Source organism: Oryzias latipes, chromosome 1, assembly GCF_002234675.1.
Source record: "Oryzias latipes chromosome 1, ASM223467v1".
Taxonomy (NCBI): Eukaryota; Metazoa; Chordata; class Actinopteri; order Beloniformes; family Adrianichthyidae; genus Oryzias; species Oryzias latipes.
This window is the reverse complement of record NC_019859.2, coordinates 15,196,721-15,215,926: the sequence shown is the minus strand read 5'-3', so window position 1 is coordinate 15,215,926 and position 19,206 is coordinate 15,196,721. Positions and strand designations below refer to the sequence as shown.

At 38.5% G+C, this 19,206-nt stretch overlaps 2 long non-coding RNA genes across 2 annotated transcripts; both read left to right on the top strand.

The window, feature by feature from the left end:
- The first annotated feature begins 711 nt into the window (after positions 1-711).
- On the top strand, positions 712-1,554 carry LOC101161295. The gene is made up of 4 exons (XR_002291195.1): positions 712-800; positions 877-947; positions 1,071-1,121; positions 1,218-1,554. It is a non-coding gene; the product is annotated as an uncharacterized LOC101161295 (long non-coding RNA).
- An 8,262-nt stretch (positions 1,555-9,816) lies between these two features.
- Positions 9,817-10,603, top strand: LOC101161034. The gene is made up of 4 exons (XR_177312.4): positions 9,817-9,917; positions 9,995-10,071; positions 10,190-10,240; positions 10,341-10,603. It is a non-coding gene; the product is annotated as an uncharacterized LOC101161034 (long non-coding RNA).
- The last annotated feature ends 8,603 nt before the right edge of the window (positions 10,604-19,206 follow it).

Here is a 19,206-nt window from a genome sequence, read left to right as displayed (position 1 = left end):
CAAATAAATGAAAAATGGAAAAATGGAAAATGAACACAAGCTTCCCATCACAATAATGTACTAAAAAACATACCATGCATCCAAAAGAGACCTATCTCTGGATGCATAGCAGCGTCTTTTTTATACAATGATCTCTCGCGTGAAATTCTTTTGTTTCTGTTGTGATTGTAGAGTTTTGGATTTGGTGCTTCATCGGAAGGAAACCCTCTTAGTTTAAATAGTTAAACTTAGCATGAACTATTTTAACCCTTTACATACCTTCTCAGGTAAACAGGAAAGCACATTCAGAAAACCTATTAATAAAAACATTGATTGTATTACTCCCCCAAGGCAAAAACATTTATTTGTAATGATTTTGTCTTAGTTGGGTTGTTAAAAGGTTACGATATTTGTTATGGTCAGGAAAATTGTTAGGAAATGTTACTATTATTGATTTTTTTCCTCATAGCCAGCCTGACTTCATTTTATAAAATATATGTTATAGATAATTTCTTACGGAGTTATGAATTCCACATCTTCTGATGTAAGGATTTTCTCTTCAACTTAGTGGGTGTTGCTTCCTATTCAAGAACTGAATTTGATTTCCAATCAAATGCTTGTGATTTCAACATGTCTTCTGCGGCTGATGTAAGTAGATGACAGAGATTTGTTGAACTATTAGAAGCTTTAGTATGGGGCTGGAACATTTCATAATGGTTGTACTTTTTTCAACAGCTCTGCTCTTGTATATAAGAGAGGTCTAACAGCCACTTCAGCACTGCAGAAACTTCCAGGATCTTCTCTAACCATTTGTTCAAACTGTGAGGACTTGACTTTCATTATGTAAACATTTTAATATGTTTTTTATCTTCCTAAAATTTCTCATTTGTTTGACAGGTGTCATCATTAAATCAACAATGCTAAAGGTAGCACTTGTGCTTGGATGCCTCTTGAGCCTCACTCAGGCTGTAAGTTTGAAAAAACTTATTATTATTGCAGCAGAATTTAGTTGTACATTTCTTTCTGTCATTGTTGTTAAATAATTTAGGCTAATCTAATATGAAAACATAAAAACGGTTGTGTTTTTACAGAGAGGCCACGGGGTGTCCCATCCAAACAGGGGCGGTTCACAATCTGGAGAGGTGAGTTATTCCTCTTTTAAAAAAAAGCTTCAAAATATCCGTCAATGTGAATTGTTTTCCTGATCCATGTTTGCTAATGTTGTCCACTATATGAAGGCTCCTAGACCAACTACATCAACTAGACCAGCATTGGATAGCACATTCCTTCAGCTCCTCCTCAACCTGCTGCAACAGTATGCTACAGCTACGACCGCTGCAACAACTACGACTGCAACCACGGCCACGACTGCAACTACAGCCACTACTGCAACTACAGCCACGACTGCAACCACAGCCACCACTGCATAAAATGGAAATCTGTGATTTCTTTCTAAAATGATTATCATTCTGTTCCTTTAAGAGAGATTGAGCACTCTTTGTTCATCTTCATTTGATTGGAAAAATGTCACAGTTTTTTGGTCATTTGTCAAATAAATAATTTCAATGCAAAGCATGTTTTGTCTGGTAATTTGGTGCATTTTTGTTTCCTATAAAAAATACTTTAAAAAACATCTACATCTTTATATTTTGAAAATAGGAAAACTATTACTGTAAATGTAAATAATTGATTTAACATTAAGCAACAGTACACCAAAGAAACAAAACAAATACTTTTAAAGGAACTGCTGGGTTGTCTTAAAAAAAAAAAGTTGTAACATATAAAAATGTATGAAAAGAGCACAGCAGAACGGAGCTCCAACTACAGCCAAAAACGTCCTTTTTAATTAACAAAGTTATAAAAACAAGACAAAGGGGGTCTTTGTCATTCAACAGTCCAGGGGTAGGTGTTTAATACTGTGCCTGTTCATTGCATTCAATGAACCCAAGCTCACCTTTTTCCTCAAAGAAATTAAAAAAATCCAATTAAGAAGCAGTAATGTAATGAAATGTATACATATAAAGGAGTTAATTTGCTGATTCTTCTATTTCAGCTACAACACTGTTCTATTTAGGCTTGAATGTAACATTAGACCTGATAACTTAGTAACCACAAAGGTATATGCAGATATAACAACAAAACACCATAAAAAGAATGGATTAGGTCCATATAGAAAAAATACACTCAGGGATTGGTGGATTCAAGAAAAATTAAATTAATAAAATGTATTTATTGTAAAATGCTCATGATCAATGACAATGCAACTTGAATGCTTTTGAGGTTTTGAATCAGACACAAGTTGTGTATAATTGTATAAACCCATTTTGTATTTGAGGCTAAACTTTATTTATATGAATTATGTTTGCATACATTTTGTCAAGAACTGGTGGTGGAGGACCCAAAATGCAGGGGCCCGGGCTTGGTGAAAGGAAATAAAAATTAAATAAACAAACTGAAACATGACAAAACTATGGGGAGAACCAAACTGGTGACACAACAGAGCAGATGACCCGACAAAGATGAACAGAAACCTATGGAGTGATATTTCTGCCACCACGTTGCACACAAAACTTTCTAAGTTGCACACAAAACTTTCTAAGTTGCAGGTGAAAATATTAAATATTTGCTTTTCAATAATTTATTATTATGCTTTGATATATTTTTTTTGCTTTCAACAACTTTTTTTTTGCTTTCAAAAAAGTTTTTTGCATTTGCAAAACACATTTTTTTGCGTGCGCTGTGTCAAATCTCGCTTTTGTTTTATCTTTGATTTTGCTGACTACTTTGAGGGTGACTTAGCGTGGTATGACTGCCACTGGCATCGCCAAAAAGGAAATTGGCATGCGTTGTGTGTCATCTCACTTTTTTACTATCTTTGCTGAGTTAAGTTTCGGTTTGACGTGACAAGCTGCCATCAAACAGCTGCTGATTGGGCCAGATTCTAACCAATCAAGTGTCTCTGTCTCTGCAAATTTCTTTTTGGCAATGCCAGTGGCAGTCATATCACGCTAAGTCACCCTCAAAGTAAGTAAGATAAACAATCAGACACTCTATACGTTTTCATGGGTAAAATGTTGAATAAAATGCAAAAGAGTAAATGAATAAATAAAAAGCTAAAACTTATGAATAAAAGCCAACTATAGTTAAACACCCTTCTTTCTTGAAAAAGGTGTACTGTATACCTGTTTTTTCCAAAACCTTAACCATGAGTTGATCATGTAAAACCTTTTTCTTACAAAAGGCTCTGTAAATGCTTCAAGAATTAAAATGGCACAAAGTCTACAGATGCAAAATATAGAAAATGAATTTCTATAGAAAAATCTGAAAAGCAAACCCAGAAAAGCATTTTTTATACATGTCCTCCATTGTGGTAGTAGTTGTAGCGTTAGATAAGTTAATTCTTCTCTCAGAGTTCTGGTAAATCGCCTGTCCGTCCTGGGGGAGGATCCCTCCTTCATGTGGGCACCCCTGAGGTTTCTTCGTTTTTTCCGGAATCCGTTTTTTTAGGAGTTTTTCCTTACCGCGAAGGGGGGTCTAAGGGCAGGGATGCCAGCATAGCTTAGTCAGTTTGTTAGTTAATTTTAGTATTTTCCTATTGAACTCTTTGTATTCATGATCCATTTAAGTTCATGTTTTACTTCGAAGCCCATTGAGACGACTGTTGTTGTGATTTTGGGCTATACAAATAAAATTGAATTGAATTAAATTGTGATAAAAATGCCACACGAACATGTTTAAACATCAAAACCACAGTTTTTATTGGTGTGAGTCTTCAAAGTATTTTAAAAGTTAGAAAAAGAATCCAGACATGCACAGAACAGCCACAAAAATTGAGCTGCAAACTAAAAAAAATCTGAAGTACAATGTGTAGCTATAAGAAAATACTCAACAGTAAAAACAGTAGATCATTTGGAAAACAGTATTACCTTAGCTGATCTACAATCGAGGCAAAATATGGAGCAAAACAACATTCTGAAGGGTCCTATTGTCAATGGTGTGTAAAATGTAGAATAAAATACAAAAAACCCTTAAACTCTTATGAATCTCTTCAACTGCAAAAATATATATTAGATGTGTATTTTCTCAATTTGAAGAATTGGGGAAGAAGCTACCAAAGTCTTCTTTAACCCTTGTGTGGTGTTCATATTTTTGTTACTCAGCCAGTGTTCGTGGGTCTGGTGGACCCGTTGCATGTTGTGGTTTTTAATGCCTCACAATCAAACACTTTGATGTTAAAATACTCGACAGATGTTTACCTCATCCAACTACAATCAGTATATATGGTTAATATTTGCCCTTTACCTTTGTTAGATCACATTCATAACTCATTATTTAAAACGTGATAAAGAAAATCACTTAAAATCAAGATATGAGTGGAAACAAATTTTCAAGTGAAGCAAGGGTTTTCAAAACTACTGACTTTTATTTATTTGAACACAGAAACTGAACCCATTCAGGTGCACAACACAAGCTGAACACAGAGTAAACCTATTAGTCAAGACAACCCATCAGCCCCATTGAACACATGGCCTTCTAGCCACTAGTCTATACAACACATGGTCCTGGCTGCTGACGGCCTGGTCCTGTGGCTGGGTGCTGATGGCTTCGTTTTGAAACTGGCTGATGCTCAATCTAAATGGTAAATGGCGTATACTTATATAGCGCCTTTCTTCCTACAAGGACAAAGCGCTTTATAGTCACAGACCCATTCACCCAGTCACACACACATTCACTCACACATTCAGACCCTGGTGGTGGCTCCGCTGCCAAACACAGGCGCCCGCCCACCACCAGAGGCAAGGTGGGGTTCAGTGTCTTGCCCAAGGACACTTTGACTCATGGGCGTGCAAGGCGGGAATTGAACCTGCAATCTTACGATCATGGGTCGACCGCCCTACCGCTGCTCCACGGCCACCCCAATCTAATCATTTTCTTCAGAGTCACTGTCAGACTCTGAATTTTCAGAAATGTGATCCTCTAATTCTGAAACCTCCTCTTCTGAATCGTCTCCCTCTACATCATCATCAAAAAAGTCTCTCTCTTCTAAAATCAATTCCAGGACCCTCTGCGCAGAAAGTCTTTTGGCCATTTTGATCAGTTGTGATAAGAAACCACACTGACAAAGCTATATTTAACGTGTCCCGCCTCCAATTTGTAGCAGATAAAGAGCAAGATATTAAAGATTCCCGCAAGAAAGTCAAATGGTCAAATGTGCGGGAGAACGAGAGCAAACAGAGTTGATGCTTGAATTATTCTAACAATGTTGCAACCTTGTGCGGGAACCGCAGGTGCAAAAACAGAACTCACATTTACAGTGAATCTTTCTCTCTCTGCCACTCTCTCTGTCTTTCTCACTGGTCACACACACCCACACACACACACACACACACACACACACCCACACACACACAGCAGGCCCAGACAGGTGGAGGACAGAGTGTAGGTACATAAAACATCAATTTCCACACTTCTATTAGCCCCGGGTCCAGTGGACCCGAACATCTTATATAGAAATGTGTTGGGGGGCAATACGGTGTGTGGTCATTAAAAATGTATTCTGATATATGTTCTTCACAGAAAATGAGCCAAGGCCAGTGAGTCTGAGTTTGAAAACTTAATCAATTGTATCATTTTTCTTTTGATAAAAAATGAAAACACACAAAAATGAACACCACATAAGGGTTAATGGGCTTGTAAGGCAGAGCTGAGAATCCCAAATAAACCAAAGACTTAGTGGCATTTTTCACATATTTTAATCAATGTTTGCAACAACAGTGTTTTTGCATAATTTGTTAAACACATCCGTGCAATACTGTGTGGAAGGTGTATCATTGTTTGTCTAACTATTAGTTCCGGGTGTTACACTGGAAGATTTTGCAATGGTTGCAGTTTCCTAACTGCTCTGCTCTTGTTTATGAGAGAAGTCTAACAGCTCAGCACTGCAGAAACCTCCAGGATCTTCTCTGACCATCTGTGAGGACTTGACTATACCGATTTTATTTTTTCTGACATGATTTCAGACCTAATTTTTTTTATTAATTCTTTCAACAGGTAAGATCTTGCTGAAGGTAGCAATTGTGCATCGATGCACACTGAGCCTGATTCTGGCTGAGCTAGGTTTTAAGGTTAAGTTTAAGTTTTGCACAACGCTTTCTGTTGTTGTAGTAAAGTTAAGTTTAGACAAACCCAAGACATGAAATCTGGTGTATTCTAATAGGTGGAGCATCAGCGGTTTGCCCGCTCCAGCTCTGACTCTGGTTCCAACTCAAATGAGGTGATAATGTCTCCGTCCACGTGAAGTCCATCAACACATCTTCTATCTATGAGGTGTTGCTCCAGATTCTTGCTCTCCTACAACAAATGGCTGCAGCCACAACCGCTGCAGCAACTACGACTGTAGCCACACCAGCTCCAAGCACGTAAAATGGTCTGACAAATGAAGATCAAGTCTTTTTTCTCCACCACAGTCAATGTTTTATGGATTTTTCTTGTCAAATAAAAACACTGATGCAAAATACTCTGAATTAAGTCTCCCCCCCCCCTCTTTTTAAAACCATGTTGCTATAAAAATAAACCCACCAACACTACAACATTTCAAATGTGTCAGTGGTTTGATATGAGCCTGAGACCTGGACTAAATCATTCCTACAATAGTTCATGTTGTGTAGATGAAATTTAAATGACTGTTATTTTTAGTTTAGTTAAGCAAGCATCCAACATACTTTATAACTGATTTTATGTCTTGTACAATTAGTGAAGCCCATAGAAGATATACCTCAACTATGAGAGAGAAAATGAGAAAAAAAATCCAGAAAATCACATTGTCTGATATTTAAAACAATTATTGGTAAATAAAGGTGGAAAATAAGTGTTTGGTCAGCAACAAAAGTTCAGCTCAATACTTTGTTTTATACCGTTTGTTAGCAATGACATCAGTCAAACATTTTCTGTAAGTCTTCACAAGGTTTTCACAAACTGTTGCTCATAATTTGGTCCATTCCGCCATGGAGATCTCCACTGGAGCAGTGATATTTTGGGGCTATCGCCGGGCAACACAGACTTTCAACTCCCTCCGAAGATTTTTCTAGGGGGTTCAGATCTGGAGACTGGCTCCAGGACCCTGAAATGCTTCTTACGAAACCACTCCTTTGTTACCCGGGCAGTGTGTTTGGGATTGTTGATGTCCTCAAAGACCTGGCCACGTTTCATCTTCAATGCCATTGCTGATGGAAGGAGGTTTTCACTCAAAATCTGACGATACTCTGCCCCATTCATTGTGTTGATTCTTCTGCAGCGGACCGCTCTGGAGCTGCACGCAAACCTTCACATGTGCTCTCTGGTACAGACATCTTCACAGAATATTACAGGTTACCCAGTGAAAAACGAGACTGCAGACACTTTTCCAGAAGCCATTAAGACACCCATGAAGAACAAGGGGCAGGAGGCTCTGCCTTTATTTATACTGACACGTAACTTTGCACTGAATAAAATAGTTCCCAAACAAAGCATATAGTGACATTTGTCACACTCTAACACATTCTTATCTGTTCACGGATCAGTCGTCCTGGTTCCTTTGCTGAAAACCAGCCCCAGAGAATGGTGGGCGAAGGCAGGGAACATCCTGGACAGATTGCCAGTCTGTCGCAGCAAATACTTATTTTCCTGCCACAATTTACAAATAAATTCTTTAAAATCAGACAATGTAATTTTCTCTATTTTATTTTCTCATTTTGTCTCACATAGTTGGGGTACACCTATGATGAAAATTACATGCCTCTCTCATCTTTTAGAGTGAGAAAACTTGGACAATTGGTGGCTGACTAAATACTCTTTAGACTCATTTTAAATAAAAGTTTATTGAATTGAAAGCCCTCCGAGACGGCTGTCGTTGTGAATTTGGGCTATACAAATAAAATTGAATTTAATTGAATTTAATTAAAGTAAGATGTTCTGACAAAATATGATTCACAACATTAAGTTTAAATGCTTTCCACACTCTTGCTGCAATAGCATTGCTTTTTTGTTATATGTACAAATGTAAGAAATCATTTACTTAAAATGCCTGAAACATTTGTTACAGTCACACTTAAGTTATCCTTTGAGTCCCTCTCCAATCATCGTTTAATCTATTTTTTATGGAATCCCAGTGGTCTCTAATGATCATTATGCCATTTTTAGCTCATGGAAAACCCCTGCCATCAACTAAGACAGATTCTGCAAAGTGGCAGGAGTTCAGTAGAAACTCACCTCTTACTTGTGGGTGTTGGCACAGAATAACTGCCTGACTTCCCATCTTCCGTTTGTTTACACACTTACAGCCCCTAAAAGCCTCTACCTAAAATTAACAGTGCAACAAAAATGGCAAACAACATCAGAGCCCTTCAGCTGTACAGTTTTGAGCCAGACACCAGCTCAGACGAGGAGATCAAAGACGTACATGTATCCAGTCGACTGCAAACGGATGCATCAGAATAGAGCGGGGCAGGGAGCTTTTGGCCTGCCCATTGTATTTTATACTAAACAACTTTAAGCTTTTTTATGCAGCATTTTTTGTCTGCTCCTGATTCACAACAATTTGAATAAAGAAATACTCAGAGACACAGTTTTAATCTTATTATCTTTATATACGTTCTCCATCATAAAAATAAAATGCTACCAAAACATGTTAAAAACACCAAAAGATTTCCATTAGAGTGGGTCTTTAATGTTTTTTTCAACTGTCAGAAGTTTATTCACCCGTCATTTTTGTCTTAAAGTTCCCTTTAGGCTTGTGCGGCCATCTGAAGGGAACTCATGAAAATGGAACATGCGATTATCATGCGTGTGTTAAGTGTATTGTGACGTATTTGTTTAAATAGTGTAAGTTGCGTGCACTCATGACGTACAGGTGCCCTTAAATTACACTGTAGTCGTTTGCAGGGTGTACTGGCTCCTTACTGATCACACGTAAATGCTGTGTGGAGGTGATACGTCAGAGGCCCATAGAAACTACAGTCTGATTATCTAAATTCCTCATTTCTAACATTAGGCTGCGTACAAGAAGCTCACAACAGGCACACAAGGGTGGGCAAGGAGACTACACTTTTCACCTAAACTGCACTGACAGGCCCCTTCATCAATAAACATGGTTGGTGGGGATGAAAAAATGAAAAATTCGTACGACGTACCTGCGTCTCACCAACTTCATCCTTACTTACTGGTCTGGTTTAGACAGTATACATTATATTCTATTATCAAAGAGTCTATGGTTACCTCTGTTTTTAGCCTTATGTGACTATTAACGCATTTCTTTCTGTGTCGTTTTTTTCTTCTTCTATCTATTGGGTAAAGATGATTTTTTTTTAAAGTCTTGTGTGTGTTTAGTTGAAAAGTTACACTTTTGTATTCATTCAGAAAAGTGTTTACTTTTTCTGGAAAAAAGAAATTACCATCGTGTCACACATTACGGAAAGATGATGGAATATCTCAATTCTGAGTTTTCTTGTGGAACTAATCTAAAATAAAAAAAGAAAGACAATGAACCATTAGCACATGCAAAAAAATTTTGGTTTATTGTAGCTATTAAAAGTTTCCTCTGCATGGAAACTGGGTGTTGTCTTCAAATTACTTCACATATTGTAATCATTGCATCTGGCATTTGTGAGCTTTTGTCTGATTAACAATTCCAAAAAGAGAAGACAAAATCTACAAATGCCTTCTAAGTCCAAACAAATGTTTGCAGCAACAGTGTTTATGCATAATTTGTTAAACACATCCGTGCAATACTGCGTGGAAGGTGTATCATTGTTTGTCTAACTATTAGTGCCGGGTGTGACACTGGAGGATTTGGCAATGGTAACAGTTTCCTAACAGCTCTGCTCGTGTATATAAGAGAGGTCTACCAGTCAGTTCAGCACTGCAGAAACCTCCAGGATCTTCTCTGACCATCTGTTGAAGCTGTGAGGACCTGACTTTACAGAGTATAATGCTGAAAGTGTATTTCAGACCTAATTTTTATTATCAATTCTTTCAACAGGTGTGATCATTAAATCAACCATGCTGAAGGTAGCAATTGTGCTTGGATGCCTCCTGAGCCTCATTCTGGCTGAACCTGTAAGTTTGACCAACTTATTATCACTGCACTTGATTGTGTTTGCAGAAATCTTTCTTTTACTATTATAATCTACATGTCACACTAAAGTGAAACATGAAATCTGGTTTATTTTAATAGGTGGAGCATCAGCGGTTTGCCCGCTCAAGCTCTGGTTCCAACTCTAATGAGGTGAGTGTTTTCTTTGTCCACTTCAGTTTGAGCTCATGAACATCAGTTCATGTGAATCTTTTCTTTCTTTCTGTCTGTTAATGTCTCCGTCCACATGAAGTCCTCCAACACGTCTTCCATAAATAACGTGTTGCTCCAGCTCATCCTTGCTCTCCTGCAACAAACAACTACAACTGCAACTACGACCACTGCAACAACCACGACTCCAAGGGCAGCAACATAAAATGGAAATATCTACTAAAGAATGAAGATGGAGCTTTTTTCCACCAAAGTGCCTCAACACTCTTCATTCTACTTCATTGAACATAAAATCAAGTTGCTGTTTTATGGATTTATGATCAAATAAAAAATATCAATGCAAAATACTGTGAATGAAGTATTTTTTCCTGCTTTTAAACAACATTGATGTAAAAAAATGCATGAAAATTTCAATTAGGTGATGGTTTGACAGTTAGAACAACAAGTCAAAAAGCTTGCACTGACGCTCACCAAAATAATGCCTACATGGTTCAAATATGTTCCGGGTTACGGGCAGGGCGCGTGGCGTGTCTCTCTGCCTCCAAAAAAGAGACCTGACCATGGCCTCTAAGAAAACCCAGGAATACGAAGACCTCAAAAAGACCCTTGATGATATTCAAGCTACGATCAAAAAGCGCTTTATCGATACTTTATGATTTTTAATTCTGTCTGATAAAAACTGGGAACCGGATATTGATAAATCATGTAATAAAATGGTTATAGTATAACGGGGTGGGATTATATAAGTTCGCTTTCTTCCACTCCCTTTCAAGCAATATTTATTAATATGTCTAATTATCATACATTTGATTAGTTACTTTATGAATGTACAACTGATGATTATATTGCTTTGGTGTATTATTTCTACTTAATTGCTTGAAATAAACCATTTCAAATCAAAAAAATATGAAAACACTTAACTGAAAATTACTTTAAATCATGAAAACGAAAAATATTTATCATAAGCAGACCATCACCAACTACCGGAGACCATCCCCCCGCCCCTCAGACAGTTACCACCTGGCTGAGGAGCTTAACGACTTCTACTCAAGGTTTGAAAGAATATCACCTTCACCTTCCCCCTCAGCCACCATTTCCATCACACAGGAGCCACCTGCAATCCCAACCTCCCCCACACCTGCCCCCTCATCCGCACTGATGATCTGTGAACGAGATGTGCGTCAACAGTTCCAGAAGCAGAAGATCAGGAAGGCTCCAGGACCCGATGGAGTCTCTCCCTCCTGCCTGAAAGTCTGTGCTGACCACCTAGCTCCCATCTTCACCAGGATCTTCAACAGCTCCCTGGAGATGTGTGTGGTCCCTGCTTGTCTCAAACTCTCCACCATCATTCCAGTCCCCAAGAAGTCCCCAGTCACAGGACTAAATGACTACAGACCAGTCGCCCTGACCTCGGTAGTCATGAAATCCTTTGAACGACTGGTGCAGAACCACCTGAAGGTCATCACAGAGCCTCTGCTAGACCCCCTGCAGTTTGCCTATAGAGCAGACAGGGCAGGGGATGACGCAGTCAACATGGCTCTCCACTACATCCTGCACCACCTGGACTCTGCAGACACCTACGTACGGGTTCTATTTGTGGACTTTAGCTCTGCATTTAACACGATCGTCCCAGAGCTCCTCCACCACAAGCTGTCCCAGCTTGCCGTGCCTCTTCCCACCTGTCAGTGGATCACAAGTTTCCTCACGGATAGGAGGCAGCAGGTGAAACTGGGTCGCTTCACTTACTGCAGATCAGGAACCCCCTGTGAAACTCTTGAAGTTTGCAGACGACACCACAGTCATTGGGCTCATGGTGACGGTGATGAGACTGCATATAGAGGAGAAGTGGAGCAGCTAGTCCTCTGGAGCAGCCAGAACCACCTGGAGCTGAACCCACTTAAAACAGTGGAGATGACAGTGGATTTCAGGAGGAACCCCACCACCACTCCCCCCCCACTCACAATTCTCAACGGCACTGTCCCCTCAACAGACTCACACGGGTTCCTGGGGTCCACCATCTCACGGGACCTTAAGTGGACCGCTCACATTGACTTGGTCCGGAAAAAGGCTCAGTAGAGGTTGTACTTCCTGCGACAACTCAGGAAGTTCAACCTGCTTCAGGAGCTGCTGACCATCTTCTACACTGCAATAATCCAGTCTGTCCTGTCCACATCCATCACGGTCTGGTTTGGTTCAGCTACCAGACATGACAGGAACAGACTACAGAGAATAATTAGATCTGCTGAGAGGATTATTGGTTCCAGCCTTTCCCCATTCAGGATCTGTACCGATCTAGAGCCAGGAAGCGGGCTGGCAGGATCGTAAAAGACCCCTCTCATCCTGGACACCGCCTTTTCAGCCTCCTTTAGGACAATGCGAACCAAAACCACTCGCTACAAAGACAGCTACTTCCCCCGAGCTGTCACTCTTATGAACTCCTGACTCCGGACTACTCAGGGACACTGTACAATCACATTCCTTTATTTAGTTATGTTTATTTATTCATACAGCTACCTTACAACTACCTTCTTTTTATTATCTATCTTTTATTATTTATTCTTTTTTACCTTGCTAGTTTGCACGAGAGCACAAGTAACCAAGTCAAATTCCCTGTACGTGCGCTGTACTTGGCAAATAAAGTGATTCTGATTCTGATAAGTGTTTTGTTCAAACATTTTTTTAAATTTGGAATTTCACAAGATTTTTAAAGTTTTAACACAAGCACAGCAGTGTTTATACTTCCTACCAAAGAGCCCAATATTTGACAGTTTTCAAAACAAAAGTCTTACATAAAATATTAGCATTTCATACTTTTTTGAACAATGACATTAGGCACCAAGACCAGTTTTTAAAATATAGATCTAACAAGCATGCAGGCCTTATAGCTACAATTACAGATTTTGAGCACACATTATAATCTTGGCAGTTTACAAATTTTGAAGAAAGCACAATGTTCTGTCTTCGTATTCTTCTCAGCATCAACTGCAATTCCTCAACACGCAGGTTTCAGAGTCGTTGTGGTGCCATGAATAATGCCATGAAGAGTTTTGTGCAGTATCAGTGCCGTCTCCACATTTGGACCCACAGCGCTCCGGATTGTCAGACTGACATCTGGTCATCGCCGGGCCCCTGACCCATGTCGACAGCCCTCGTCGGGTTCCCGCTCAGCTACCTTCTGATTCGTGGGCCAGACGGCTGAAATCTGAAATCTGTTGAACATCAGACGATTTTGGGGATGTTGGAGATCAGTCAATTATCACGCTGTGGTCTTCCTGTCACCTGCCTGTTACTGGACTGCCCTGCGTGACTTCGAAATGGAAACTGGACTGCCCTGCGTGACTTCGAAATGGGCGGCCACTAACTGATGTCAAAAAATCGTTCGGTCTCTCTAAAATTTAACTTTTTCTTAAAACCTCAGCAGCCACCACACAGCGTGGAAAATAGTGACTGCCGCCTCCAAAAACAAATAAAAAAAATTAAATGGAAAAGAGCAAAAAAAGTAAAATATCAGAAAATAGCTGCGGTTTGTGGAGGTTTCACTAAATCAAAGACTGACACTGAGACTGACAGTATGAAATGAACCTTATTACAAAATTGACCAAGCATTAGAACAAAACAAAAAGGCTCCCACAGAAAAGTCAAGTCTCAGGGGGTCAGTGTGAAAGTTGCAGATTAAACTGTAGACAGTTTTTGGCAACTATTGCTGATAAACCTAAGTTCATCACACATAAAACGCACTTTTCTTTTGAAAATGTCTTTCTCTGCCAAAACAGATTTGAAGTGTTCACTTTGAACAAAACTAAAGCTGTTATCATAGTAATGGCCACGTAACCCTTGTGCTATCTTAGGTGACCCCACCCTTACATTGACGTGTTCTCCCTACTATAACAAAGGTGGATAAAGGTGAAGAGGATTTCATGTTATCCATGTTATCATTCAATTCATTCAATGTTATCATTCAATTTATACGAACACAGGCATGGTGAATGTTTTTTTTATAGACCTGTCTCCAAGAACATTGGATATGTAATCCTATGTCTGTCTGTCTGTGCGCATGAGGAAATATACGTCGATCTGTGACATAAGTCCTCTAAGCACCGTAAGTTTAGTATAGATACACTTAATACTTGTAAGCTGCTGTGTGGATACTGTGTGGCGTGTGTGCGTGAGCAGCAACACATGCAATTTGCTTTTGATGTTCATCTTATCTCATGACTTTGCATTATCATCAGCCTCCAAAGAAGATGCGGTTCAAGTCTGTGGTCATCAGTCAGACAATCGTTTGCCTTTCCTTTTATTAAGACATGATCAAACTCACACACCTCTTTAGGGTGGGTGGCTACACACTGGTAAGGTTGCGCAGTCTGACAGAAACACATTAGATCAAGGAGAGCCCTAACTGACTCTGGCTTAAAGGTTTTGTAAGATCATGCACCACTGTTCAATGGTAAGCATGTTTTATATGAATCCCTTTTGAAAAAAACAATAATATTATTTTTACTGAATTTAAAATTTGGACAATTCTTGCAGCTTAGAAAATGTTCTGTTGATCAAAGAATACAGATATTTTCCCTTTGGTGTCCTGACACTAAGCCTTTTGACAGCAATAGCTCTTCATTTGAAAAGTCAAAGCAGAGATGTTCCGTGCACAATGATAGCTTCTTAGACTTAAAATGTACAGTATTGGGAGAAACCAGCTTTATTCCGAGGTTTGACTGAAATGATTTTAGAAAGCCCTAAAAGTGTCATATTGAGGTTATAGGGCTAAAACAAAAATGAAAAACATTGAAGCAAATTCAACAACAAATACGTTAAGAAATAAAATGAAATTTAGCCCTTCACCTCTTAATGCTTGGGGGTGATGTGACGTACAGGTTGTTGACAAAATTGGCAATAAATGTCTATTAAGAATATGTTGTTGTTATAAATGAAAGACCCTTTGAATGTATTTAGAGAGCTGAGGCCACAGGAGGACATCATAATTTAAAAAATTTAAGGCAGGTTTGGGAGTTCTGCATGCCTCTCTGGGTGTTTTCAAACTGCAAAACCTTTTGATTTCTAAGACTGAGACTATGTTATGATTATGTTTTTCAGTCTGGTAATACTTAATTATTTGGTTACATTTTTTGTCAGTCGCTTTAGTACAATTCTCAGATCAGAATTGAAGTTGCAAAAACGTGTGTGCATTTTTCAAAACAATTTGTACAAACAGCAAAACACTATGGATTTCTTGCAAAAGCCTGTAACTTACTCAAAATATTTAGTTCATCTCTCAAAACTAAGTCTTTATGTCATTGAACGTGTCAGTGCCATCAGAATGTCAAGTCCTTGTGTCATTGTCTACGAACAAGACAGTCAAATTACTTAGTCATGTTGTCAATATGACTGTGTACTTTAGAGGGAGGTTCTGATGTAAACTATGGCTAAAGTTTGGATGACAATTATTGTAAAATGTAAGTTACACCTTTTTTGTTTGGTTGCAAGAAACTGGACAAGATTCACATTTACACTTTTATTGTTCATTTTGTAATTTGTTGACAGACCATGTCATACCAACATAGAAAAAACCCACTGCAAACAGTAACACAAAGGGAGATAGGACATTATTCTGTACAACAGTACAGGCAGTGCAGTAGGAATTGGTGTGGTCTTCCTACACCTCTTGTCGTTCCTGTATGTTAGGACACAAATTCTCATCCACATCACAGCGAATATCCTCTCTTGCAATGCAGCGAAATATGTTTGTCACATTATGACAACTTGGTCAACCATTTTGCAGTTAATGACTTATACGATGAACTAGGTGTTTTGAGGAGTAAGACTATTGCACACTGAACTATATAATACATTTTGATCAACATGACAAACAATTGATAATGTAGAGCAGAGAATTGTACATAATCATTTGCATGGATGTACCAAAGCAATTGCAACTTGTTCAAAGAAGTGAGAAACTGCTTATATGATGTGCACAAGTGACATCATGATGTGAAGATTGAACAAATAGTTTTGGGAATTTCATTCTGATCTGAGAATTGTACTAAAGCGACTGAGAAATACTGTAAATATGGGCTACAAGAAAGAGACCATTGTGATATAAAAATCCAGCAACTTAAGGTTTAAAAAAAAAACTGGAGTTTCAAAATCTAGTGTAATATTCCGTCTTGTATACTGTCACAATCCTATGCAGCTTCTGTTTTAGTGACTTTAGGCACTGCTCCTTCTATTATGAGATGACTTCAACAATTTAGTTTATTAACAGTTTTTTCATTTAAAAGTATAATTGAGAAGGTCAACATTCAGAGCAGGATCAAAAGAACTTTTCTGATCTACTACTGAAGCTGCAAAGACTTAAGCCTTAGTCACAACTGCCTCTATGGGTTATTATGGACTGTCTACAGGTGAAAGATGGGCAAATCTATGCGGGGTGGGGGGGCACAGATTTTTAATGAAATACGAAAATGTTCATGTCCATTTTTGTCAATGGGCATGATGCAGGGGTCAGGTTGGTGTGAACACGTAGGCAAGGTAAGTAAGGAGGAGGTAGGTGAGACGGAGGTATGTTGTATAGATTTGTCTTTTTTTTTTTTGACCGCCAATAGCGCTGTTCAAGTGATAAGTGTGCACTTTATGTGCAGACTGGCCGTTAGAAATGGGGAACTTAACCAATCAGAGCACAATTTGTGTGGGCATCCTACAGGCATCTTACGAGCACTTATGTATCACCTGCACACCCTCCACACGTTTTGGCTATAAACCCACGCCCATGCCTATAAAAAGAATATTGGTTCAAATGATTTGTTCAAAATACTCAAAAGCAGAAATGCGCTAAAGAAATATCATGTACAGTGATCCCTCGCTATAACACGGTTTACTTTTCACGGTTTCGCTACTTCACGGATTTGCATCGTGCATTGTGTTCTGCATTCTGATTGGCTAAAAAAGTCACCCCGCTTCTTCTCTACCTGCGCGTCAATAATGTTGCAGTTTAATATGTACACGTACGTAAATCAGCTTTCCAAATTACGTACATGCAAATCATCTTGCAATTTCAAGTTTCTCTAAAACCCATAGAAAAAGAGCGACAACAACTGTCAATCACTATGTTTCTTCTCCTGAACAAACACAGCTGCACCGCGGGCTTGCCTTGAGAAGGAGAAAACACTGCAGCTTCTCAGACTGAAGAGCATTGAAATACACCTGAGCCACTATTTGTCCGTTTGTACTTTGTATTTTTTTCATGATCATTTTAAATTTTCTCCCGTTTAATTCAATTACTCTCGGTTCGCGGTGGGCGGGGCTAATCTCCGCGATTTGAAGCCTTCTGTTCACATTGATGATTCAAATTATTATTTGACAGTACAGTACAGAAGATATTTGTTGAAAAAAAAACGTTTTTAAAGTACTTTGATTTGTGAAACAAATGCTTGAGCCTGTAAAATGGTTTGTTCTTTCTTTTCAATGTATAATAGAGTATTTAATTGTATATTAATTGTTAAAAAAATAGAAGTTTCTACTTCACGGATTTTGCCTATCACGGGTTCTTTCTGGAACGTAACACCCGCGAAAAACAAGGGTTTACTGTATAGGCATGTATATGTTAGGAAAAGCCTCTGACCACCTGAACAGAAATGATCTATTCAAGACTGAATGTTTCCTCATGACTCTATGTGCTGCATTTGACACAAAGGTATCTCATTATTTTATTACAGAGACTAAAGCATTTCATTGGTAATAGAGGAACTGCAATGAATTTAGCTTTACCAGTGAGAATCAAAATAGTCATTTACGATGTACGGCGGGTATTTAAAGGGTTTTCAATACCTCATTAGATAATGTTAAACTCTACACTTTCGCGACAAATAAAGTAAATTAAAAAACACCATTGAGTTAATCCATGTCATCATAAGGATTCTTTAATAATTAGGCCACAAACACCTAAAGTTTTCAAATAAATAATAATTTTTACGTAAGAGTTTTGAAGGTGTAACACGTGATTACAATTCTTATGCAGCTTTTGACTCACATTAGTCACTGTTCTTTCTGACAGAGAGTTTCTCAATAACTGCTCCTGTAAAAGGTATAAAAGAGAAGGTCAGCATTCAGAGCAGCATCACAAAAATTTTCCTGATCTTCTTCTGAAGCTGCAAAAACTTGACTGTAATCATATTTCCACTTGCTTCCAGTATTTTCTGAGATGATGCTAATTTAACTTGCTGATAAAGACTTGAAATTTGTTTCTAGGTGTGAAACCATGCTGAAGTTAGCACTTGTGCTTGGATGTCTCCTGAGCCTCACTCTGGCTCAGCCTGTAAGTGTGATTGTGTCTTGTTATTAAATGTCTAGGGAGCGATACTTAGATTGTGGGAAACAGGAAAGACACCTCAAGCTTCAAATCACACATTTTTTTTTTTTTTTTTTTACAGATGGAGCAGCAGAGATTGGCTCGTTCCAGCTCGGACTCCAACTCTGGGTCTAACTCCAATGAGGTAAGTGTTTTGTTATCCTGACAACTTACAAATCATTTATATAAATTTTATTTTGTCTTACCTTTTTCTTTTCTTTTAAGGGAACCACCACTGCAACAACTACAGTTGCAGGAGCAACAACAACAACAACTGCACTATCATTAGTCCAGATTATTGCTCAACTGCTGGCCCTACTGGGGCGAAATTAAGTCTGTCATGGAGTCAGAATTAAGCAAATGCTTAAAAAACATTTAATTTGGTATGGCCTTCCTTCTGACCAGGCCTCAATTGTTTTTTGCTTGTCTTTAAACAATAAAAATAAAATTCATCTTTAATCCTTCATTTGGTGGTATTGTTTTGTGGCTTTATCATAAAAGAAATTTGGTCAAACATCTCATCATTAAATCAAGAGAAACTAATTTATTGTTTGAAAGAATTTAAAAAGTCAACTAATTGAATTGAACAAGTCAACAAACTGAC